Raw genomic sequence first — 27832 nt, forward strand, 5'->3', positions numbered from 1 at the left:
ATGACATTATTATCATTATAATGATTAGGATTACTGTGTGATTACTGTGTGAGGCTCTTTGAGTGCGTTATGTGATATCCCGGTTTTCCCAAATGTTTTATCGACTCCATTTTTAAAGGATTTGTTGAATCATTTTGTCCTTATTCATGCAGATTATATTTTCTCTTGTCTTTGTAGCAGAATAGACGCCATTTAGTAGCCGCATTGGTGAGAAGCTTGATGCCCATGTTTCCCCTAAATATGAGAAGTGCCTGCTATGGGCGGTCCCATCCTTTCTATGGGAAGCTCAGTGTCCCTTGGGATTTGTCACATTTTACATTCCAATTTACTGCCATCTTGCTGTTAAAATGTTTTAGATGATCAAAGTGGAGATGTTGGCAAGGAGGTTTTGGTTGCCAATTCTCGATTAATTCTGGTCTTATTTACCGACATGCTTTACAGGGCAATCAATGCAGAAACAGGCAACAGGATGGATGGGTCTAGATTTTCATCCAAATGATTTTTCGATTACATATTTTCCAACCTAATAATTTGAAAGCAGTGTAGACGTGCTCGTTTTTTAAAAGAAAACCCAAAGAAGCGACTGGAGCATTGATAGCATTCACTGTGGAGTCCCTGTCTCCCCTTTTGTTCATTAATCTGTGGCGCGGACCCCAATAGCCAGCCCTTTCCCCAGCAGTCGGTGCCTTCACTGTTAAGCGCTTATGTGCCACACCGTCACAATAAATGCTGCCTTATGCACTAATGTGCAAACATTGGCCCTGAATTCATTGCCAAATCCAAGGTGGGGACAGGGGGTTGGATGTTGTAGGCTGATTGAATGGAGACTGAGAGTGGAGCATGAGTGATGTAATGAATGGTGGGATGCATGGTACCCTGGGTGCATGATGCAGGAGCAAGCTCGAGTCTGCTGATGACAGTACGGGCAGGTGGACGCTGTATTATGTATCTTATAATTTGAACCTAATGAGAAAACTTAAAAATAAACCAACTGATCTTTTCTACTAAAGCCTCACAGGTCCTTATGCCATAAAGATCACAACATAGCACAAGTGTAACTCCATTTTAAGGTGACCAGCAGCCACAGACCAGTGAAGACAACTGTAAATCGCTGCCGGATTCTTTTGGGGTGGTGCAGTGGGGTGCTGATGTACATCATTATGTCTTAGGTTGCTTGGTGTGCCCATTATAAACTCTCTCGCCACTTACGGGCAATTGATGAAGGCCTTTGAAAGTTACTCCTGAAGCTTTGCATACTATTTCTACTGGTTTTAATGTTGAGCTGTGTGTAGTGTTTGATTCATGCATTTTTTCTGATCTGGGAATCACAAGTACATTTTAGAAAATTGGGGGCCCCACAGTATAATACGACGTTGGGTGTTGGACGTTGGGTGTTGGGTGTTGGGTGGGACGATTGCTCTGACAGATTAATTGTCAAGCGGTGGGAAGTTTTCTTTTTTTTTTAATCATGCAATTAACATGAGGTACAGATGATATAACACAAGCCTAATGAGGCATTTAAATACGTCATGACATTGAAACTTGGTTTTTAAACTTGTAACTGTGTACCTGTTTCGCTTAAACAACTAGTCCACTTGTGGATACAGGTTAGGAATTAAGAGACTAAAACCGAAAAGAGGAAGAAGAAGAAGAGAAATAAAAAAGGAACACCACACCAAGTACATCATGCCCCAATCAAGTACATCATGTCAATTATCACGGATTCAGAATGTATTTCAAAAGTCTTGGCTGGAAAAACATCTGTTCTCTATTTTTGACGTAATCCAAAAACGGGCCCGATATGCGGGAGACGAGAACTAAGGCATTTTCCCCGCAACCGTGGCTGTGAGCTTTTCCATCCCTACTAATTCCCAAACTTTCACCCACCAATACGCTATGTGTGGTCCTTCAACGCCTTTCCAGAAACGCTCCTGTGTGAGTCGGGCTGCCGATAGCAATTGTGAGACAAATTCAGCTCTGGGACCAGACATCGGCAAGGATATTTCCTCGGGAACGTCACCCGGCTGCAGAACTCGTGGCTCCATGGGGAGCAAGGCACCAGTGACCTCTTTAATCTTAGATCTTATCTCCAACTGAAAGGATTGTAAAATTGGGGTGTGCCACCATAAATGAGCTAGGTCGCCCCGTCCCCCAACAACGCGGTTTTCTTAACACCATACAGATAATTGGAAGGCATTATATTATTGTGCACAACAAAAGTTGTCTACGGTAGTTATGTGCACTCTGCTACTCAAAAAAATTACCTTTTTGTCTGTATGGTTTATACCTGCAGGGTTTTCATCACAGAATTTGCCTCACTTATGAAGACATTTTGAGTGAATATAGTAATTGTAATTGGTTATTTATAACACGCTCAATACCCAACCTGCAGACCCGAGGAACGAACTTCTGTTGCTCCACGTCGTCTTGTTTCCAAGGCGAGCATGTTGCCCCTGCGCTATCCTCCCGAGATGGTTTCAGATATGGGCATATATTTCAGATATGGAGATGCCAAATTTAAAAGTAGTCGACAGAAACAACAAATGAGAAAAAAACCCTCTCCGTTTTGGGATAAGGGATTTGGATGTTAACAATATTTGTGTGTCCTTATCAGTTCTTCTTTCACCTCGTTTTTACGGTCATTTTTTGGTGGCTGTCCATTGAAATTGTCTAGGTCCTGGGAGCACTCCCCTTCCCCCACAGCATGGAGAGTTATACTTCTTTGGTGACTCCCTTCAACCACCACATCCGGTTTCAGTGGCTAGTGCGCACCTCTGAGATTGTTATTGAAGCAGCACAGAGGCCTCATCTCCCTGGCAAGATGGAGGAATGGACCCATTGCCAGAGCCTTACACAGGTGGCTGTCTATTAGTCATGCAAACAAATGTGTACAGTGAACAGCTTATGCTCTGGGTGAGTTGCATACCTATACTATGCAATAATTTTTACAGCACTGCGAAAATGTAGTTATGCTTTAAGAGATTCAATAAGTTACAAAGCTCTAGAAATATTATTTTGGTATGTAGAAACAAAACAACATTGACAAAAGCAGAAAAGCAATGCATTCAAAAATTTTAGAAAGAGCTTTACGGGGCGATCAATTTTCCTGTGGAAAACGTGCAGGTACAGTTAATTGGTTCTCAATCACAAACCAGCCAAACTGTCAGCACCAGTATCATCCTTGACTCAAGACCAAAGTACAAACATCTGAAAAGCCCTCTATTATTTCTGGCATACCAATCCATCTTAATGATCATGACTACACGCAAATGGGCAATTACCAGGTCATTACGGCCCTTTCGCAGGCGCCAGAACGGAATGCTCCCCATTCCCATTTGAGCCCCATTTAATTACGGATACGTCCTGTCCCCTTTCCGCCATCCTTGTAGGTGATTCCAAGGAACAAGAACATAGGGTGGAGCTGTGACAACCTGACTCATATCTAGGATGAAGCGAAAAAGTTCTTCAAAACCACCTGAACAAACTCTGCATTACGCCTGGAGCTGGTGTCCAGCGAATAGTGTTCACAGAAAGCAGACGTAGTGGCCCAAGTGGCTGGCTTGCTGATGACATCCCTAGACGCATGTCTCTGAAACACAACAGTTGTCGCCTTAGCTCTGACCACATTGGCATGAATCCCCTCAGGAACAGGTTTGGCTATGGCCGAGGAGGCCTCTGAAATGTCCTGGACCATTAAACGGACGATGGAAGCCTTGGACGCCTGAGAGCTGGGGGAGGAGCCCCCAAAAGTCACAAACTGTGCCTTGGACCTCCTGAAGGATTTTGTCTGAGAGAGATGAAAAACTTGGGAACCCTCTTGAGGTCCAAGGAATGTAGGGCCCTCTGTGCCTCCGACTGTGGGTTCAGGAAGAACACCAGCAGGCAGATCTCTTGATTCAGATGGAATGGAGAGATCACCTTGGGCAAGCAGTTAGGGTGAGTGTACAAGAGGACCTTGTCATTGTGAAACGTGGTGAAGGGCTTGCACGAAAAAAAATGCCTGCAACTCACTAACTCTGTGTGCAGAAGTGAAAACCACAGATAAAACCGTCTTCATTGTCACCAAGCAAATTTACACAGTGGACATTGGCTCAAAAGGCCTGCATTGCAAAGCTGCAAGAACCACATTGAGGTCCCACATTGAGGTCCCAGACCGGGTGCGGCCTATGCACCGGATGAAAAAGCCTAGACAGCCCCTTAAGGTGTGCCTTAACCACTGGGTTGGCTGCTGAACACACATGCTCATGGGAATTCTTGTAAGCCCTGATGGCAACCAAATACGTGTGGCAAGTATCCGCCTGAACTCCAGAACGAGCCAGGTGTGCTGAAAATGCGAGAATGTTGTCAAGAGTAAGGTGACAGGTTCCACTCCCTTATTGCAAGCCCCATGGCAGAACCTAGCCCATTTGCCTTTATACTGGGACCAAGTTCGAGGAGATCCTGGCCTGCTGAATGATGTCCCAGTTATCATCTGAAAATAGAGCATGCTGAAGCCTCAGTTGATCAGGAGCCAGGCCCAGTTTGTTTGGGTCCAGATGCTCCACTGCTATGCCCTGCTGCATCAGGAAGCCCCTGCTGGGGATTGGAAGATGGACCGGACCCTGGGAGCACAACTGCAGCCGATCCAAAATAAGCCTCTCGGTGTGGGGAACACCCACTGAACAGTCGTGTTCCAACACACCCCTACTAAGACCAGTTCCTGAGAGGGGCATAACTGCGACTTCCTCCGGTTGAGGGAAACCACAGCTGATGAAGGGTATTCGCAATCTCTAGAAGGAGCGCACCACCCCTTCGGGTAACCCTGCCCTCACCAACCACTCGTCCAATTAAGGGTATAGATGATGGCCTTCCAGGCGGAGAAGACCTGCCACTGCATTTTGCAACTTTGTGAAGACACGAAGAGCCAAGTTCAGGCCAAAGGGCAGTACCTTGTACTGGAAGTGGTACAACATAAACGTGAACAGCAGAAACTTCCGATGCAGTTGATGCATCCATGAGGTCCAGGGAGCACATCCGGTCCCCTGCACACAGAGACTTGGCTATGTGCACGGGTGTAATCATCTTGAAGAGTTCCAGTGATAAATCAGATTTAGAAATGACAGGTCCAGAACTACCCTCTGGCCAGCCTGGTTGTTCTTGTGTACTGCAAAAATCCTGGAATAGTAATCAAAGCCCCTGTCTACAATAGGAACCGGTTCTATCGCCTGCATCTCTAAGAGCGAAAGGACGTCCTGAAAAAGAGCCGGAGAGCCAATCTGACAAAGAGGAGGAGAGGATGGTAGAGGTGGAGGAAGAGGACTGCTGAAACCCGTAGAGGCTTGTAAAGTATGGCCAGAAAGCAGTAAGGGGATCCGTACTTATTTTATTTATGTATGTATTTATATAGTTAAAGTGGGATCGTGCAAGTGGGATCGTGCAAGCCCCGCTCTCCGGCCGCACCAACCAACCTCCTTCATCTCACCTCCTTTATTTATTGGACGCTTTCACCGTCCTCTCCTGGCTCCCTTGGTTACACGCATCATGGATCTATGACCAGGACCATGACGTGATGTGAGGGACACTACACATCCCCTTTCTTTCACCAGGATGCCACCGCTACTTCCACTACTCGGCAAAGCCATCCAGGTAGCATGGTCTCCTATAACTCTTCTGCATCTCGACGAGGACGGCAAACTATCTAGTGCATCTGACAAGGAAAATGTTCCACTCGTTTCCTCACCACTCATCTCCCTAAATACCTGTCCAAATCACGCCCCATCTCAACTCAATCACCATTGCCCTTTCCATATTCCACAACCTACCATCTTTTGTTCTCACTGCATGCTTAAACACCTCCATCACCTCAATGGGCCTAGACCATTGACAACCATCACTGTGCAACACACTTGGCAGCTTTATTCTGATCCAACATCCCACCTGGGAACCTTGCAACTTCTAGACCGCTTGATATTATGGGCAGCTTTGTTTTTCAACTGACAATCTCTGATCCTTCCTTCCGTACCACTCAACTTCACTTCCATTCCTGCCACATCTCCCGTCCAGGCCAGAAAGAGCCTGGTTATACCCTGTGTCCCTCTACTATGTTCGAATGGAGAAAACCCTGTAGTGCAGTGTGGGATAAACCTGTGGGCAACAATCGTCCTCCTTACCACATCTTTCCACTCCTTTCCATTGGACCATGCCCACCTGATGGCTTGCTTAATAGTTCTATTATATCTTTCCAATTGCAACTGTAATTTTCTTTTTTTCTACAACTCCATTAGTTTGTAGTGATATATGGCACTTGTTTTATGTACACTAGCTCTTTTCTCGAAATACTATTCCATTTATTTTGACTTGAATTGTGAACCATTATCAGTGACAACTACACCCAGATAGCCCTCATGCTCACACAGTTCTTCCAAAAAAAATCAGTAATGCTTTTCATGGTGGCATGAGGTGTCATCTTCACCTCTGCCCATCTCGTCAAGGCATCCACAACCACTATGCAGTATGCATGACCACCATCACTCCACACTGGTCCCAGCACATCGATCACCAACTTCTCCCACTGTTTTTATGGTATATCGGTCAAGGCCATGGGACACTTCTCACTAACTCTCTCAACTCTCACACTCTGAAACACTTGTGTATGATAGTGACATAAATAAAATATAATTTAATTTCACACATTATCGCTGTTAGAGCAAAGGATACAGTGCCGTACATTCTTTCTATATGTGCATCGCACGCGTGCCACCAATAGCTGTTCCTTATCATTTTCTTTGTCTTCACAATCCCTTGATGACTTTCATGATCAAGACATATTGGGCCTCATTACACGGCAGGTGGTAACCATGGCGCTATTAGCGCCATGGCTACCCCCTTACCGCCTTTATGGTCCGGGTAGGCGGTATGGGGACTTGCCGCGCCATTCCGACCCTGGAGTACCCGGTAAGTCCCCATTCCAATTACCATTCCCCATTCCCATTCAAGCCCCCATAGGGCTCAATGGGAATGGGGAAGGAGCTAATAACGGTACCGCTATTAGCGGTACCGTTATTAGCCCTGAAGTCCCTCAGCGGGTCCCGTCCTTAACGTGTGGTCTGACCACACGTTAAGGATGGGACCCGCTGAGGGACCTCATAGTAGGGCAGTAAGGGATTACCGGCACCGGTGCCCTGCCGGTGCCGGTAATCCCTTACCGCCTACCGTATAATGAGGCCCATTATTTTCTCCTGCAAGCCTGCTGGGGGTGCTAGGTTGTCCCCTCTCATAAGAATACCATCATACAAATGTAGTTCATATCTTAAATTCCATAATCCTTCAACACCCAATTTCCTTGCTGTGTCTTTACTCAAGTGTTCTTCCAACAAATCCTTAATCATAGTTTGTATTTTGTCATCTTTCACCATTTCATCGTGCCACTCTTGTTTGCAGATCGCAGATTCCCAAACTTCACAAATTTCTTCTTGCTCCTCATCATTATTTTCTGATTCCACACTGTTGGTCATATGTGACAAACAGTCGGAAGCATAATTACTTATGCCTGGAATGTATATCATTCTGAAGTCAAACTCTTGCAATCTGGACATCCACTTTCATATTCTTCCCGATACCTTGTCTTAGTTGAAAAGATCTCGACCAACGGTTTGTGGTCGGTGTGTAGTTTGAATTTGTTGCCCCATACAAAGCTTCTGAACTTTTCAGGATCCCCCTTCACCACTAGCGCCTCCTTCTCAATGGTTGCATATGCTTTCTCAGGCCCTTTCAACAACCGTGAGACAAATGCTATCACATACTCTTTTTCTTTTGTCTTCAATCTGCGAAAGTACAGCAACTACTCCCACATTACTGGCACCTGTGTAAATTACAATCTGTCGTCCCCTCCTATAATTGTGTAATGCTAGTGCCCCTGCCAAAGTGTTCTTAATATAGAGGAACTCTTCCTCACAGTTTTTACACTCCATGAAAATTGGACATCGGATCTTAATAATTTGTGTGATCTGCAAATCCATTAATGAACTTAGGATAATATTCAGCCATTCCTAAAAATGTTCTCAGCTGATCTTTACCATAGGGCGTGACCATTTGCTCTATTGCATTAACTAGTTCCTTCTTTGTTGAAATACCATCCTTTGAAATTACATGGCCCAAATACTCAATCTCCTTTCTGTTGATTTTTTACTTTTCCTTGCTAAAAGTCATTCCTACTGTGTGCAGTTTCTTGAGGACTTTCTCCAACCTTCTATCATGATCTTCTTTGTCATTGGCATAAATCAGAATATCATCCTGGAAAAAGATCACACCTTCTTCCCCATCAAATATTCTATACATAATGTTCTGTAACACAGAAGAGGCAGAAATGAGGCCAAATGGCATCCAGTGATATTGGAACAATCCTCCTGGCATAATAAATGCTGTAAAATGGCGAGATTCCTTGTGCAATTTAACTTAATGTTACATCGAGGTGAGGTGAAGAGCTGAAAAATATTTAGCAGGCCCCATTGTAGAAATCAATTCTTGAATATTGGGCAGAGGGTGGCGTTCAGGTATGACACATTTGTTTAGTTGACGGAGAGCCAGACATACTCTGACCTAACCAGAAGGTTTCCCCAACACCACCAGGGGTGACACCCACTCTGAGGCATCAATACTTTCTATAATGCCATAATGCCCGGCTTCTCTAATTTCCTTAGTTCATCATTTACTTCTCCTATCAAGGAGAACGGTATGGTGCGTAGTTTTTGTGCCACAGTTTTGCACCTAGATTTTAATAAAAAGCGATGCGTCAACCACTATATACATCCAATTCCTTCCTGGAATACCTCACATTTCGTTACTCCTTTGCACCCTTCTGCATCTTCAATTGCAAACACTGTTTCATCGGCATTAGGATCCAGACGCACCTTCACGAGTTTTTGGCGTGTCCAACTTAAAAGGGAAGACGCACCTTTTTCTGACACATATACCCAACCTTCATCATGTCTTCCATTGAAGACTAGCGTCGCTATGAACCAATTATCCTCACACCCCTTCCGGGATAAGGGTGTATTTAGCACCCAAGTCAGCCGTCATGGTGATTGGAGCGCTGTTAACCTGGACAGTTGTCATCGGTCTGTCCATTGTATCTTCTCCATCACCCACGGCAGATATACATTCTTAACCTTCATCACTCTCTTCATGGCCAATCCAATTGGTGAAATCTTTATTTCTACAACACGTCGCTATGTGACCTTTGCCCTTGCAAATTATACATATCATCCTTAATGGTGAACAAGTGGGGCTATTCGCTAGATGGGAGGGGCTATTACAAGTATAGCAGGTTCTGACCATTCTTCATCCTCTTGCGCATTGCCCTTGAACACGTCCTTCCATGTCCGATATTCTTCCAGAACCTCTATTGATTGCCCCTCTACTCTCATAGTTATATCTGAAACCTTGTTATCATTACTCCATTTTCTTCATCCACTTTGGCCACTTATCATCGCAATGGAATCCTTGGCTGGCTGTGAGGTGGTTGCAGGAGTGGATGTGACAGAGGTCGGTTTTATTCTGTCCTCTAAGGTCTTCACACATATTTCTGTGTGTTCGACCTCTTTGGCCACTCTTAGAACTGTTTCTAGTGGAAGCTCAACTTTTTGCCAGTGTCTTTCTCTTACTTTACTACTTCTGCACTCCAGCATAAATTGATCCCTTAAGTCTCTCATCCAGCTGTTGATTAAATCTGCAAGTTTTTGCTAGTTTGCGTAATGCAGTAAAGTCAACCCTCTCTCCCTCTTCTTGTGTGCGTTTGCCAAACTTGTATCGCTCTAAGATGGTACTCAGTTTCTTTTCATAATGATTATTCATTTTATTATGGCATTTTTGTATTCATTCATATCTTGGCCCTCATCAGAACTTAGGTCTGGTGAATCCTCAAACGTTTCCTGGCTAGCTGGCCGTAAACAGTGAAGGAATTAAGATGTCTTTCCATCAACACTATAATTTGCGCCGCACACTACATTGGCATAGTGCTCGAAACTCTTTAACCATCATTTACAGGGTATGGATAGCTCACCAGCCTCTGGTAGGAACATGGAAGTTGAAGGAACACTGCATGGTCATGTCTTCACCACCTCCATAATTAGCCGTGGTGTCAAAGTCACTATGCCAGTCCATATATTGTGCTGAAATCGCTATAATTAGTTCATACATTCAATAACTCATTCCATTATTGTATTGTAGTAGTTGTCTTTTCTTTCCCTTTTTTATTTTAATTAGGTGAAGACTGGGATGAGGTGGAGTGTGCTCAGAGCTGATGCAGATCCCAGTGTTACCTGGCCCTTTAAAACGGCTGCACGTCACATGATCGTAAAATACAGGTTGGGTGCTTTCCTTAAGCACTCTTTTTTGCTCCTTCCCTTTAAAAAATAAAAAAGAACTGTTCCGTTATGCAGTCGCAGGCACACCCCTCTTTCTGTCCGTCCCGCTCACCTGATTGCAGCCATCGCTTCCCGACAACTGTCGCCTCTCGACTGTGAGCTGCTGCAATTAAAGGAGGCAGGGCTTGCTCCTCGCCGTCATCTGTAAAGTACGACCAGGAAGCGGTAAGGGGATCTGTACTTATTTTATTTATGTATGTGTTTATATAGTTAAAGTCGGATCATGCAAGCCCCGCTCTATGGCCGCACCAACTGTCCTCCTTCAGCTTGCAGCCATGCTGCTCACGCCGTCCTGTCCTGGCTCCCTTGGTTACATCGCATCATGGTTCTATGACCATAACCATGGCCCAATTTAAGGGACACTACAAGACCACAGATACAATCCACAGGTTGCTGAAAAGACACTTATAGGTGTCCTGGAATAAAGTCAAAGGCCCCCCCACAGACGAGCTGTGTCCCCTGACTCAGAAATCATTGCTTCTTGCAGTCAGGCGGGAGCAGAGGAGGGGGAGTGGAAAAGCCCATGCAACGTCCTCTGCTGCTTCCTTCTGTTGTCGCTGGATGACATGTCCGGCCTATTCATACCACGGTCTCTGAAACCCTTGAAGCCGGAGAATGTTCAGGGTTTGAACTCAGTCCTACCCTGAGATTGAAGGAAGGATTTCTGGCCCGGCTTTGTCACGATGACCAAGGATTAGTGGTTTGAGTGGATGATATCTTCTTTGTCAATTTCATCATCGTTGGACGAATGAAAACGTTCCATGCCCTTGTAGGGCAGATTCACGATCTGCTCCTGCACATCAGAGGAAAACTTGGTGGCATGCATCCAGGCTGCCCTTCTCGTCTGGACCCCAAGAGACAGCCCTCTGCTGGCTGTGTCAATGTGGGAGACCAAAGACACCATTAGGTCTTACACAATGGCCTGGCATCAGCCAGACCGGCCTTGAAGGAGACTTGTTTTGTCCGTAGGGTTGTTGGGCAGAATTCCCTAAGCTCTCATCATAGCTTCTGGTTAGTTACAGCCAAGAGGGTGTCCGTGTTGGCCTGCCACAGATGCAGTCCTGAGATGGAGCAAAAGCCCTTTCCCAAGGAGAGGCATCTGGAGGTGGTTCCTGTGGAGGAAGACGACAAAGACAATGGTTTAGAATATACTGTGACCACCACAGAAGAATGGGGCTGTGGGTGGCAGGCAAGGAGGAATGGCTCCCTATCCGTCTGCCTAAACCTTCCATGCCACTTGCAGCACATCCCTCTGGAGTGGAATGCCAGACTGGGTCATGGTGCATTTCCCCAAGACCTCTGTGAGCACGCCCAACTCCTGGGGGGCTTCCTCAGAAAGAGGGACCCCTAAGAACTCCACCATGAAAGGCCTTAACAGATGCCAAGGGCTCATCATCCTGGGCATCATCGTCATCCTCGTCGTCATTGTCCACCGCCCCTTTTTCACAGGCCGACGGGATTCCAGGCCCTGGGAGACAGGTGCCAGTGGGGTCCCCCCAAATCCAGAGCCGAAGACAAGCCCAACGGCTGTTGAGGGGGAGGCGTTGGTGGTACAGGAGGAGGTGGAGGGGTCAGCACGACTGGTAGGGCCTGAACCGTAGAAGGGACTGGCACCTAGAGTGTGGGAGGAACGGGAGGAGTCACCAGGGGAGGGGGTCAAGGTGACACCACCTGGGTGATAACCTCTTTCACAATGTCCTTCAGGAGCCCCTTCTTCTGAGGAGCATGCATGAGGAAGAAGAAGCGTTCAAACAAGAGGTACTCACCCTCCGAGGCACTGGGCATCCACTCCTGGTCAAAGTTCTGAGGAGCCTGTTGCATGTAACTGTAGGGATGTGATGGGTAAATGTACCACTACAGGGACCAAAGCCTTGCACAGTAGGATCCGCTGCCGCTTCCAGAAGGAAGGTGGCTGGAATCGTCCTACAAAACCCACTCGATGGATGAGAGCACTGGTGGACCCTTAGCTGGATTCAAGATGGCCACCTACCTGGCAGGCTCTGCCACAGGCTGTTCTGCTATTTTGAAGCCTTGTGCCAGGCCCTGGGTGGGAGGGCATGAAGGCTCTTGGTCAAGAGAGGTCTAAGACACAAGAGGATACAGCTTGGGTCTAGCACCTGAAGCAGAGATGTCAACATCAACCTCAGAGCCGCCATGTTCTCCATTTGTTTGCTCTGCCCTCCCTGTGGTGTCTTGGATCTCTTGGTCTTCATCACAGGGCAGACTGAAGGGACAACCACAACACTGAAATCCATAATCTCCACAACTCAATGAGAAATCCATGTAGAAGTGGTAAATATGACCTGTGTGCTAAAAGTGTGTGTACTAACTGCTTATGGTCACTTTTATTACCCCCCTCCATTTGCAATGTGGTCTAGGCAATGTAGTGGGGATGCCTGTACACAAGCACATGTGAGGCATTTCATTGAGAGCTATTACTGAATGAGGGGATGTTAAACGTATGGCTAGTTCATATTAGAAACTGTTATATTTAAATGTATTTTTATTTATTTTAATTTTATTTATGCATTTGTAGGAGCCCACCAAGCCCATAGGCATGTAGGCGCTGATTACAGTCAGACAGAAGAAAAGAGGGAACAAAAACAAGGGGGGTAGGGGCACAGTGTTTTAGTTAAAGAGGTATGTTTTGAGCTTTTTTCTGAAGCTGTCGTGTGATGGTTCGTCTCAGAGGTGACAGGGAGCTCATTACAGAGAGTGTGCTGACTGTAGTGGGAAGCTGGACCCACAGTCACTTATTTTCGATTTAACCTGGGGTGGTGAGGCAGTGTTTGTAGGCCGATCATAGGGGCTTTGCCGGTGAATGTCTTGAGAGTTTTTTTGCCAGGTAGGACGGGGCATTGTTTGAGAGACAGCGATGCGTGATGGACAGCATATTAAACGGCCCGCAGTAGCGGCCGTGTAATTATGGTTAAGTTGCTAAATCCATAGGAATACCTCTTTTTAGGTGGCTTATAACTTCGCTCCCCATGGACGAATCCTTACCAAACTTTGCAAAAAAAGTATATGGCCCGCTCTGAACTTTTTGCAAAGTTTGATGAGGTTTCATCAAGGGGGGGGCAAAGTTATAGGTGGGGTACCACTTTTTTTTTCTCCAGCCCAAACCGCTGGAAGGATTTTTACCAAATTTGCGGCAGGTGCTGAGGCTTTGTCCTGAAAGCATGCTTTTGTAAATTTGCTGGAAATCAGTCCAGTAGTTTTTTAAAAATGACCAAAAACTAGGTCCAAAAAATGAGTGATATCTGTGTTCGGTCTGCAGACCCATTTCCGTGTTCGGTCCGCGGACAGGGCTCCGATTGGCTGAGAAGGCAAAGTGGTGTCCATTGGATGCACCCACTGATTGGATGGTGAAAAGCGTCAAAGTGGTTTGATTTTTGTAAATGCCCGCCATCTTATAAAACACAACATTGCACTTGTCAGACTTATCAAATGATCTTTGAGGAGGCGAGGGGTGATGAGGATGGGATAGGATATGGCTGCAAGAAGCAAAAAAAACATGTGTTTTTTCCCGTAAAAGTCTGCCAACAGTCCAGATGTTCGTGAACAGTCCTGCGAAGTTCGCAGGCACCTCTGCATTTGGGGGCTGGTGAAACACAGTTCTTACATGGCTTATAACTTTGGCGCCACTTAATGAAACTGCATGAAATTTCCCAATGATATTCTTGTTCTGATTCCAAATGAGTTTGCAAGGTTTGGTGGGATAATGTGAAGAGGTGTCAAAATTAGAGGGGGGTCCCAAAATAATGTAAAAGTTTATAAATGAGGTGCCATTTGACAAATCTACACAAAGGTTTGCAAAAAGATTATAGATCTAGATATAAATGTTTTTGTAAAGTCTGAATGGATTTTGTCAAGTGGGGGCTAAGTTATATGACTATTGTATGTTTATACATTTGACACTTTTGAAAAAATAAAACATGGGTGGATTTCCAGGAAACGTGTAAGAAGCATTGGCAAGGACCTGAAAGCATGGTTTTGCAAATTTGCCCGTGTTTTATTTTTTGAAAAGTGTCATAATGTAGGTACAAAAAATAGTGAAATACTTTTGGGGACTGAGGTGTAGCCTGGGTCATGGAAAAAGGTCATGATCCGGACAATCTGGCTACTGGCCATGACCATGAGGGACAACACATGGGGTTAAAGCGGCCATGTCCACCTGGGACCGGCTTGGTGGTAAAGTTATTCTTCACTGTCTGAAGTATTCCCCTCAGCCAGTTCTTGGGTCTCGCTGTCCCTCATTATGGTCTCAGCCAGTGTCCGGGAAATAGCCCATGTCAAGCAGGCCCTCTAATCTCTCCCCCTCTCTCTCCTCATTGTGGTCTCACCCAGTGTCTGAGATTTAACTCTCAGTAGGTGCTCTGGTTTCTCCCTCAATCTCTCTCTCAGTATCTTGCCCCTTTAGACTCCCGTTAGCCTATCCCTCGCTGGGCCCCATCTGTACCACTAACAGCATATTCCTTCTCTCTTTTATACTCCTTCTAATTCGTTTGATTGTTCAATACATTTTCGCATTGGCTATTTTTGAAATTTGTTCCGCTGTTGGACCATGATTGTTTGATAATTCCCCATATTTACGTGATCTTTTACAGTCGTTTCACCTTCACCACTAAAGGGTGTCAGCTTTATTCTCCTAAAATCTCTCTCAGGCAAATTGTTCGTCATTGGAAAATGGATGGCAGAGGCTGAGAGTTTAAAAAACAACTCCGGCAATTTGAAATAAGGTAGAAATGTGTGCTCCGGAATGTGGCCCATGACACTGCACTGCTTCATTTAATCAGTTCTCTTTTGGCCAGTCGAACTTTCTCAGTAAGGTTGAGTGGAGCTTTAGCGTCCACCAGGAGCCAGCACAAAGACAAACCTGTCCATTACCCATGGATGTAATCTCAAGGACCACTGTGTTAGTTTGGGAGGATGTGGAGGGCACTTTAGTATGGGCTATGATAACCTCTACTTTGGGTGTATTATGATACATAGAAATTGAGGTAATTAGAGGGGTCGAAACATGTAGATCTATTCCATGAAATGGAATATTCAATACAGAGTTCATGTAATTAGATGACTAGAAGAGGGGAACAGGAATTTCAGTTCTGAAAGAAGGAAAATATTTAATTGAAAAAAGATTCAAAAGAACATGATTTTGAGAGGATGAATGTGACGTGAGTGCTTTGCAGAAAATGAACTTTGTATATATGTGGTGTTGAGCTCGTCTTTGCTTTGAATTATAAGCAAACTGTAAAAATGTATAAGTTCAGATGAAATATTTCAACCAAATGGTCTGTCTTTATGTGGTCTTTCGGTGAGGTATCTTTTAACATTACTTAATAAACACTTCATTCATAGGTCTACCAGAAATTCATGTTCTCAACTCCCAGTGAGAGGGTAAACTCACAGAAAAAATACATGGTACAGCTGAACATCAGCAGAAGGTGCTGATCTATTCTTCACAGTCTTACCATGCCCAGCTGTTGGTGTGTGGGTGTGTGTAGATAGATTTATGCATACAATAGCCATTCCCAGCGTAACATGCACCATTCTAGCAGGTCTTAATGGTCAATATATGTTGGTAATTCACTGATCGCTTCCAGGAAGTGGTCGTATGCCCCTGTGACGTATTAATGGTCATTAAAGGCTAACCATATAGGTAACTGTCTTCTTTTAAATTTGAAAGGCATATTTGTATCAGATAGAATGTGAGGTATGCGCTGTATAAGAACAGTATCATATTTCCACCGATTACACAGGTCTCAATTTTAGCTCATGACGAGGCATTCGTCCTACAGCATTTCACTCTTTAGAGACTGCAATGTTGAGCTGGTACCAAACTGTTTGACACTGGAACCGCTGTGCCCTTTGGGAAGAGAAGTGGGAGTGGAAAGAAGTAACTTGAAATTATTCTGAATGTTTGCGATAGTGGAAGGTGTTGTTGACAGTGTAGAATTGTGCTCATTCTCTTTGTTAAAATGATAGCTGTTGTTGAAGTGAAAGGCACACAGAGGTGCACTATGCCATTTGGACAGCAGAGGGCAATCTAACAATAATGAATTGCATCAGCTGAGTACAGAAACATACCTAAGCATTTTATATATATGGATGTGTGCACAAGATTGTGTGCTTATGCCTCAGTGAGTTAGAGCATGTGTGTGCCTTCATACAGGTTTATTTGTTTGTGCATCAGTGCATGTTGTCAGATGTGACTGTGTCCAAGTGTTGTGAGTTCGCTTGCATTAGTGTGTTTATCTGCATATGTGTATGTAGGAATGCAAGTCTGTGTATCTATCGGTGTGCATATGTTTGTATGCCTGTATTTGTGATTGTGATAAATAAGTATTTTCAAATGTATATCTGAATGTGCATAACAATGTATGTGTGCACATGACTGATTCTGTTTGCATGTGACCATATCAGAACGTGCAAAACTATAAGTGTGGGCAATTTGGCTCCGTAAGCTAGATGGTGCAAACATTCTGTAGTGGTGTTGTGCTGCACACTGCTCAATATGACCAACAGAGGCCTTGGGCCCATGCTGAGCCAGGACCGCATACTGCTGGAGAGGGATAAGGAGAAGGATGCACACGAGCATCTCTCTGCACAGCCTGATGCTGCAGAGTCACCAGGCAATCATTTATTTTTCCAAACGTGTCTACCACTGTCCAACAGACACTAATCCCAAGAAAAGATATCAGATGAATTATTTCCTATTAGAGTTTTAAATTGAGTTGATCATGTTCATATCTCCTAATCAATACTTGCAGAACCTCAGCACACCTCATATGCTCATCTCTATTGCCCTCACCTGGACAGAATAATAAAATCACACCCCAAATGACCCACTCCAGCCCCTTTTCTAAACCACAACTCTGAACACACCGAAAATGCACACCATTACCAACCACAACTTAACCTAGCAACCCCATTCGGGTGGTTTATCACATTCCATGGAAGCTGGAAACTGGCGTCTACATAGGCTGCCCACAAATGAAGAATCAAGGTGAGGATTCAGATTTGTATTTGGATTTATTTGGGATTTGTATAGCGCCTTAAGTACTGTACATAAATTCATATAAACAGTACACTAAAAAAGGGAAATACAAGTAACATCGGCAATCGGCCTTGTCAATCAGAATAAAGAAGATGGGACTTCAGTGATACACGGAATAGAGTATATAGAGAAATAGAATAAAGAGAAGGTCAAAGGGCATTCCAGTGCAAAGAAGCCAACAAAGAAAAAGAACAGAAACATGATTGAGTACAGGGCGGACGAGGGACAACAAGAAGTAATTGAGAGCAAGGCGAGAGGACGAGATGGAGAATAAAATGAAACAAGGGAAGGAATGTAGATAGAAGCAAGGCCGTATAGAGATTTAAAGACAAGGCACAAAAAGTTACATTTAAACTGGGATTGGAATGGGAGCCAGCCAAGAGTAAGAAGAGATGAGTCACGGGGAGCAAGAAGGTAGAGAAGACGAATGGTGGCATTAACACAGATTTCAGAGGGGCAGAGCAGGTGAGAGGAAGACCAAAGAGAAAAGCAGAACAATAGAAAGGTCAGGAGAAATTTAGTGATGAAACCAGCAGTTTAGCAGCATCAGAAATCAAGAAAGGACGAGCTTTACGAATATTATATAGGTGAAAGCGACAAGAACGTGGGGATACAGTGATGTGATACTTAAAAGATAGATCAGAGTCTAGATAAAGTCCCAGGTTGTGAGCCGTGGGAGAAATAGGAAACTGAGATGGAGGAAAGGAAGTGGAGATGGAATTGTATTGGCTGGGAAGAAAAGTACCTCCGTTTTTGCAGCATTTAACACAAGAAAATTCTCCGACATCCAGGAGTTAATGGCTGATAAACATGTAGAATGTTTATTATGAACTTCAGAAGTCCAGGATGAGAAGGACAGAAAGAGCTGAGTATCGTCTGCATAGAAATGGTGAGATAGACCAAAAGATAAAAGAAGTCCAGCCAGGGGAGTGGTATAGAGAGAAAAGAGAAAAGGGCCAAGAACTGAACCTTGAGGTACACCGTGGACAAGTGGAAGTGTGTCAGATAATGACCCCGCCCAGGAGACAGAGAATGTCCTTTGGAACATGCATGACTTGAACCACAAAAGAACAGACCCATAGAACACAAAAGAGGAAAGAGAAGTCAGTAGTAAAGGGTGATCAACAGAGTCAAAAGCTGCAGATATGTCAAGAAGAATAAGAAGAGATGAGTGTTTAGAGTAACAAGCAGAAAGTAAAGATTTTAGAACAGAAAGAAGAGCAGTTCTGGTGGAGTGACAAGGCCGAAATCTGAACTGAAAGCGAGGGAGAATAGAATTAGAAGCAACAAAAGTAGAGATTTCAGAGTAAGCAAGGCTTTCAAGTAATTTAGAGAGATAAGAGAGAATAGAGATAGGATGAAAATTAGAGGCAAGCAAGGAATCAGCATTGGGTTTCTTTGGAATGGGAATAATAGAAGCATGCTTAAAAGCAGAGGGGAAGGCAGAGTTGAGAGACAAATATTGAAAAGGAAGATAGGAAACTAGAAAGGATAGAACAATAACATAACACCCCAAATTACCCACTCCTGACGCTTCTCTAAACTCACAACCCGAACACACACAAAATACCCACCTCTTACAACCCCACCTTAACCTAGCGACCCCATAATGGTGGTTTATCACATCCCATGGAAGCAGTGTTGCCTTTCTCCAAAGGCAGTTTACATTACAGTGTAAGGGGAAGACATCATAGTGCATGAAAAGTAAAATGCATTGCCAATATTCAGCAGCACATTACATTTCTGCTATGGTGGTATACACTCATCGTCAGAAAGAAGGATTGTACACACATTCCCAAGACATTTCGTTGTTAATCTAAACAGTGTGAAGTTCAGTTCATCCCAGCGACTCAACACACCCGATTGGGTTTGTGACTTACTACAAGCTCTGCCACAATCTTTATTTGAAGACTAAGGAAGCTGAAGTGCTAGCGGTAAAACTATACCTCATCCAACGGGCCTACCTGAAGAAATGCAGTGAATGAACTTGATCATCTTCCGTGATTTTATACAATGAAATTCGCTTCACTCCCAAAAGTTGCTGTCCATTCTTATACCAAACCACTTCCGGTTTGGGATTACCTGGCAGAAACAATGACAAAACATACTAACATTATTTATTTTTTCATTTTACCTTCTTGTCATATGTTCTTTCATACTCCACCAGGCCTATCATTCTGAGCTGTGATCAACAGTTTAACCCATAAAATACACGTTTTTTTCACGTGTAACTGGTTCCCTAAAGCGTCCTGATGCCTTTGGGCTAAGGAGCTCTACAAATGTAAAAATAAATAAATATATGTGCATTCCCTCTCGCTCTCCTCTCTTCCTCACGCCGTCTCTCTCTCTCTGGCTCTGTCTCTCTTAATGCATCAAACTCTATGGACACAAAAGCCTGCTGGGAGATTTAATGGGCGTGCAGCACATCTGATAATAATTGCACTGTTTGCTGTTTTGGTTATGTTTCCAAAATTGTAAGTGGAACAAATAAATTAAAGCACAAAACTGGGAAAATGCCACAGCACCGAAAATTAATCTGAACCGCCTAGCACAACAAATGGCTCTATAGACCACCACAGTATCACCGCTATGAGTCTTACCAAATATCAAGCGGGTGTTTGCTTTGTGAACAGGCTTAGACATGTGACATAGGCTCGATACCCCGATTGGGCCGGCTCATGCCTTTATCCTGCAGAAGTCTACATTGAGTGCCATAAGTGGGTAACAACAGTGGCAGCGACTATTCAAGCCCTTTCAAGATGGAGGAATCTGGCATGTCACTATTTATTATGAAATAATTCTGTCTACCAGGAGAAGGGCTTCATGCCGGCCACTGACTACCACAGCATCACTCATGCAAACATATAGACAACCTTGGAAGGCTGCAATTTCCACAATGCACTGATGGCCAAGCCAGGAATGGGGACTTCCTGAAACAACAAGGTCATACCTTGCACCCTTCATGTAAACCTGGGTAGCCACCTGTTCACTACCATACTGGCACATAGCAAACATTAGAAGTCCACAGATTAGCCACCCATCAACAAACCACCTAACAAAACACTGATCCTCCAAAAGCATACGGTGGGTAATGCACAATCTCCATGCAAAACCCATAAGACAGATCTTAACGTTAAATCTGGTGTGAGACACACATATACATTCCAAATAAAATCAATTAAAATTATCTCTATATCCGAGAGCCCACGTGACATGCTACAAATATGCAGTGTGACGAGAAGACATGGTGTATACATTCATCACTCAGAAAACAAACAGGTCCAGGTGCCACGATTATCACAGAAGCAATATCTTGCATTGAAATCACACCCGTTAAACATAGATTCATGCACAGTATTTTGGAGTCAAACATCGCCCATCATTGCCCTAGGTCACCATAGTCCTGTGTACGTACGGGACGTGCACTCTACTAAGGTACTACCGGAAATGCCCTCCTCCGCGTCTTACTGAAAATGGCGTGCGCATCCTGTTACGTATTCCTAAGCATGTTGGGCGATGTAGTTCTTTTGTTGCGCCTATGAATTAATTAACCTTTATTCGTTCAGTCCCTCATGTAACTTAACGTTGGTGATCAGTGGTCTACAAATGGTTAAGCTACTCCTCTTGCCTTTTTCTAAAGGAACATTTGTAGGCAATAGTGTTCTTTTATTCCGCCCTCATGGTAATTAACCTTTATTAATTATGTCTCTCATATCGCTTTATTTTCTTTAGTAGGCGGCTATATTGGTTAAGCGGAACTGCATTCTAGTGGGAATTATATGTTACAGTTAATCTATGTGTATGCAATTCTGTTTATGAGTGATGTGTATGTCCACTTTTACTTCTGTTTGGCACCTACTCAGGGGAATACTTGGATCTTGAATATGAGAGCTATGCTGCTATTCATACTATTGTGCAACCTTTCATCATCTTCTAGTCCAGCCTTCCCAGTATTCTGTCTACATTGCAATTCCTTACTTGCTGGCGCACCACCCTCTTCAATTCTTCAGATTTGTGACCTGCTTCCACACAGTGTTTGACCATAGGGGCTGTCAATATCTTATTATCGATACAGCTGTTACGCTCTGGCATGCGTATTTTCACTGATAGCCAGCACTTCTGGGAATACCTACGCTTGTGTTATCAGCCTGTGGCCTGCTGTTCAGTTTTTTGGGTTTATTTTATCTCGAATAATTCACAGTAAGGATACATAGATTCCTCGTCAACATGTGTGGAGCACTTACATGACAATGAAAGGGCATTACAAAAACAAAAACTGAATCTAATATTGCATCCGCAAGTGATGTCATCAATCTCAGACGTGAGACTTTAACAACTCCCCAGATCTAGGACGGATATGACCCCATGGACTTCAAACTGCAAACTCAGTCCACAACAACTTCATCTGAATTCACAGAGTGGCCCAGCCATACTAAATAGGAGATCAAAAATGTGTGATCATCCTAAATGGGACCACAAATATAAATACTGTATGCATGCAATTTACCAAAGATGAGGTCAGGCAGAGGTGTATAGTCTTGAAACTCCAATGGGCTGAATGCATTCCACACAGGAGCACGCGCTAGCCAACCACGCTGCACTAGTTACTTTCCGTTCTCCTCAGCAATAAATGAAGGGGACTAAGCAGAACTCCGATCATGGCACAACTAGAGCATTGTAGCAGCGCCCTGACACACTTCCAGAGACCTCACATCAGGTAGGTCCAACTAAATTCAACAAGTCCAGTCACACGATTAGATCACTGCAGACAGATAGAAGAGCTGTAGGTATCAGCCACAACCACCTCACCTCCTTCCCTGGAGCCACATGAAAGCTATGGGCTAGTTGAGAAAAATCTTAAAACCAGAATTGTTAAAACAGGCTTTCTTTGCTGATATAATCGCAGACCACGAATGCATTTTGGCCCAGTAAACAGTCATCGAATTATCACAAACCATTCCTTCATTATGCACTTATGGTTCAAAACGTGCATAGGTGTGTGTGAGTGTGTGTGTGTGTGACTGTGTGTGCACATCAATACACAGAGTAGAAAATGTTCTTATGAGTGGCAGGTTCCTCCCAATAGAAATGCCTTTCATTGATTCTGAAAGGAAGTGCATTAGGGTTTGAGACACAGGGTGTAAGCAGATTCCCTGCTAGACCTGATCACACACTAATGAATGGCCTCTTGCATCCTCTGCCACACACTCAGTGTTGTTTGGCTGATCTAGGTCCTGCAGACATGTGTTGTGTTCTTATGGCATTTGATAAAGCATAAGACCGAATTCAAAAGTCTTGAAAAGTATTTCCTTAGTGAATGAACTCCTATGGTCTGATTCAGAGAAGCATTTTATAATGGCGCAATTCCATTGGATAGAGCTCTGTGAATCAGGCCCCTACTCCCTCTACAAGGTGCAAGCATATGATATAGGGGTCACTGTGAGTGTGTCAGTCACTGTAAAACACACCGTATTCCAAAGAAAGACTGTTGTTTAGAACCACGCAAGCATAAGTATGAAAACCACAAAACTCACAATGACCCCCATAATGGCCTCAACAACACAAATCAGTATGTTCCCATTCAAGAGCTACACATTTACCAGTAATAATGAGTAATAGTAGAATGTACATCGCCTTGGTGAGCCGTTCTAAAAAACACCAGCAGGACAATAGAGTCCTTAATTCATAGGCACACTACATCAATAATATATTTATTTATCCTTTCTATGCTTGTCCTTTTGTTTTTTTTATGTGTAAGGTTTCATTTAATTGTCCTAGACTCCTGGAAAGTTCTAAAGGTGCACTCATCCCTATTTGTCTGAATAGTTAATCAATGGAAAAACACGTATAACATTCTTAGAGAACGGGATATGTCACATCTTGTAAACTAGATGATGCAAACACCCTGTAAAACAGCAAAACAAGTGAAAGAGTTCATTCACAGCAGCAACACCACGATTTTATATTTGTAGCATGCAGAAGTGTTCAGCAATAATTTTAGCAAAGCAAGAAGCATTGTCGCCATCTCTTTCTATTCAGGTGCATCTGTCTTATGTGGCCCACAGAACTTACATGTTCTGCCTTAGAGACCCATCTACTGCATCTTCCCTGTCATGGGCAATGTAATCACCAAAGAACAAGCAACCATCCAGATGTAAAAGGTTAAACCCTCACATAATGCTTTCTCTGCAATCCAATCCAGTGCGGTCCACAGCACTACAACAACCACTCTACACATTCCTGGGGCCTTAGTGTGGGGTGGGAGACACTGATGAGGCTCCAAGATCTCAAGGTAATATTTGATATGTTTAACTAATCCCCATACACACTTGAGAACACCAGATGGGCATAAGGTAACAGACACATTCAAGACTAGATCAAGCCCTGTGTCCATCGGGAGTGTATAGAAACAATCTGATTCAGTTTGATTGCCGAACCACTCAAATATCTTTCCCAAAAATATGCTCTTTCCTTTCTCCGGTTATCTGGTGCACCCTGCTGCTTAAGGAACTGCTCTGAGATATCAGATATGGATGACAAAAGCCTGAAATGAAAGCATTGAAGGCAATACTAGCATAAGACAGGGTTTTGATTCAAAGGTTGGAATGAAAAACCAAACCTCAGCGTTCCACAAGATACCCTCCCAATGAGGAGTGTGACAATCATTCAGATGGTGTCACTTCTCCCCAGGGGAGGACCCCTCTCCATGAGGCTAAGGAGATGAGGCTGCTAACCGATAGTTCACCTAGGGGTGGTAACTTGCAGGAGGATCTCATGGAGAGAGACTTCTCTCTTGGGGATAAGGACGCAATTGGAAGGCACAACCCCTTTAAACCCCAATCCGGTAGTCTGACTATAGTACCTAAACCTTATGGGTCTAAACACATGTCCAAAACCATATGTTACTGTAAAACATTGAACCATCCTGATGACATAGGTACTGAGATGAAAAAGCAGCAGAGAACGATGTAAGTAACAGGGAACATTACCAGAACAGCTGTAGTCAATGAAATGGACGTTATTTCCGGCAGCACCCTACTATATCAGGATGTCAGAAACAAACAAAAGCTGAAGGGTACAGAGGAGAGTACAGAGAGTACAGATGAAACCTAGTGGCCGGTAAGTGAGAGTCAAGCCATGCAAAAGGAGGAGTGGCAGAACCCCCCGGTTAACCAGAAGTATATGTTTCTGAGATGATTGGAAAGCATCATATCAGTCAGCCGAGAGCCGGCCATACAGAGAGGACAGTCCAACAACTATGCCGAAACAGCTAACCCTACCCATTCACCCAGCCGCTTACAGAGAACTGAACAGTATCCATAGAGGAGGTGGCAGGACATTCTATACAGGGAAGAAAGCTTGAGTTCCTGGTCCACTTCCTGACAACCAGCTGTACGGAGCCAGAAAACAAACTGCGATGATAGTGGGAAAAGGCGATTGACCATCATGAAAACCCAGGCCGAATCGGTCAAAGCTCCCAACACCAAGTAGCAGGTAACAGGCATTATTAAAGCCTGGGAGAGGGACAAGGGAAACTTAAGAGAGCTTCAGAGGGTGCCAATAACATCAGGAGGGTGTAGATAACTGTTAGCTGAACACGCATAAAGATTAAGACCATTAAAGTAAACAAGCTAACCCTCAACTTGGCCTATGGGATTAAAGTCTATCAGTACGGCTCTGGAATTCAGAGACCACTTGAAACAAATTCAAAGGGTTTCCTTCTTAAGTACAACCTGAAGAACCAACACCAATAATCGGGTCTTCTGGAGCATCATTGACGAGAACAGAGTTCACAGGAGGGACGTCGTTAATAGAGACATGTAGGACCTCCTGGGCACACCCAAGAGTTATCTAGGGATGGCCCATCAAGCCAAATGCCAATCACCTTCTGTCATCAGTCTGTTACACGTTGTGGATTGGTTAACACCAGATTCTGCCAGAAGTCGCGTCTTTACATTTCATGACCTTAGCTTTGCCTTCCTCAAGATAAGAAGAAAAATCATTGTTTCTTTTATTTTCCTTTCTTTTGAAAAGCAAGGGGAATCAAGAATCCTTTGAAATTGTAAACTACAAAGTAATAGCAAAAAACGTAAAACATTTGTTGATACAGTTCCCAGGCCAAGTCCACAAAAGTGTGATACCGGAAAGTCAAGAGAGACTCCAGGAACACCTTCATCGTCTCAGTGGGGCAGAGCAAGAGGCGTGAAAAACCCAGGAATTGTGAAAATCTTCGTAAGAGAACTACAAACCTTATTAAGAACTGTGCAAGACATTGGGGAACCACCTAGGAGAAGGAGGTCATTCTCTTAGCCCCACAAGAACTTTATGTGACTATTTGATTTTCTTTTGGGTTACGTGAACTCAGAACTTTTATGGAACTTTCGTTTTGAACAACTTGAGAGACGTTTGGACACTTTACATCCAGGGGAAGGGAGTCATTCTCCTGCAGTACAAACAGCAGCTGGACCTTATGGTGTTTGTTATAGCAACAGGGATAGAGTTGGAGCATTAGTGACTGGGAAGGTGCCTTTTTGTTTTGACACACACTGACTTTCTGATGAGCACCCGAGTTTCTTTAGGTTAGGTAGGGAAATCCCCTTACAGTTACGGAAAGGCTTGGCTTTTCATTTAATAAAAGTCTATTGCAATTAATATGGCACCACTTGGTCAGGCTCTTCATTTCTTGTCGCCACAGGAGGCACAGGACTATTGGGAACTGCCAAGTAAAGGGTTCGGTGAGGTGGGCTTCCTGATGTGATTTTCCGCTGCAGCCACATTTGCTTCCATCTTAAAGCTGAAAGGTTTATACTCCAACAAGAAAATTGCACCGTCCAGGAGATATTAATGACAAATAATATAACTGCTGGTTGTGTCCCCAGAGTCACCCTTCCGCTAATCAGTCCAATAGTAAACATTCTCACTGGTCCTTGGAGAGTTTCACAGTGCAGCATAAGCCATCCCTCAGAATTTGTGGCTCCTGCATTTATCTTTCAGTGCTGGCTATGCAATTATCCCCACTCTCATGCAAGCAATGTTGACAATGAAATCTCCTAATCTAAACAGGATCCTCATGGTCCCCCTGTCTCATCTGGATAGCTGCACTCACCCATCTCCCTGAACAGTGTCTCCTCAGCTGATCCTCACCTCGTTTCCTGTGGTTCCCCATCCGACGCCAATGCGTCATGCTGCCTTTTGTGAGACTCAGTGTTCAGGACCATGGGCCACGGCGGAGCCCCTAGTACACGTGTTCATGATTTCCTTACAACAGGGGAATACAATGTTTGCTGACATTGGCAACCCCATGCAGTATTATCAACATCAGAAATCTTCAAGACAAGTCACGTTTGCTTAATATGGGAACAGGATGTCTAGAAAGGCACATAACAGTCATACAAATGGACCCATTATATGCCTGAAAGCAACGGAATAGCTCAATTAATTGAAGGATTGAGCGCATGTTGTAAAATTGTTCTGCAAAGAGCAGCGCACAAGTTCTAGTTCTAAAGTGCAATATTTAAGGGTATTGTAGTAAACTCTTGCACAGATGACAGGACGCGTGATTAATGGCTGGATGTCTTTTATTGTATAAGGGACATCTGCCGCGAACATGTAAGTATTAAAGAGCCAGGCGGCTAGGCAAATATGTCTAATAACTGCTGCAGGGCTGTGGGACTGAAATGTCTCGTAGTGTAAGCCCCCAGGCCCCAATCTCGGAGGAGCTGGCAGGACGCGTCTTGCCGCGTCCTCTGCTGCTCCCGTAATGCGCGCGAAGCGCGCTGGGGCGGTCCTCGCTGCCGTGGCGAGATCTCGCGAGAGTTGGTAACTCTCGCGATATCTCTACACACCTCCCTTTGGTGAGGCAAAGGAAGTTCATTGCAAAACATAGTCACTGTATCTCACCGGTCTTCTGTGCTCTCTTCTAGGTCGGTCACCCTTTCCAGTGCGATCTTCCTGTTGCTCCTGTTCTGGTTCTGGCATGGGTGATTCCGGTTCCATCTCTGTTTCTTCCCTTTCTCTGTAGCTTCTCTCGGGCTCACGTTCTTCCCTTCGCTCATTGTCTATTCCTTCTTCAGCATGTGATCTCTCCGGGGTTCTTGCTCTTTCTTGTCTCTTCTGATATAGGGCTACTCTTTCCAGATTCCATGTGCGCCCATCCTCGGTGCGGACATGGTTTGTTCCCCTGTGAATCACTTTGGTGGGTCTGCTGAACCGAGAGCCCGTGATTTCGTCTTTTTTTGGTAGTCTTATTTTGACCCAATCTCCCCCTCCAATGTCTGATGCTTGCTTGGTTCTTCTTCTTTGGTCACTCCATGTTTTCATGCGTGCCTTGCTGTTTTCAATTCTCCACACCACTTCTGACATGTCCACTGCT

At 44.3% G+C, this 27832-nt stretch overlaps 1 long non-coding RNA gene across 1 annotated transcript in view; it reads right to left on the reverse strand.

Annotated features, from left to right (window-relative positions):
* The window catches only part of LOC138510910 (uncharacterized), a 299843-nt gene that overhangs the window by 105444 nt on the left and 166567 nt on the right, over window positions 1-27832 (reverse strand). Inside the window, exon 3 of the long non-coding RNA XR_011280460.1 lies at window positions 19425-19542. This is a non-coding gene — a long non-coding RNA (uncharacterized lncRNA). The remainder of the gene's footprint in view (window positions 1-19424; window positions 19543-27832) is intronic.

The sequence above is a fragment of the Ambystoma mexicanum genome, chromosome 6p, assembly GCF_040938575.1.
Source record: "Ambystoma mexicanum isolate Mex_15411 chromosome 6p, UKY_AmexF1_1, whole genome shotgun sequence".
Classification (NCBI taxonomy): domain Eukaryota; kingdom Metazoa; phylum Chordata; class Amphibia; order Caudata; family Ambystomatidae; genus Ambystoma; species Ambystoma mexicanum.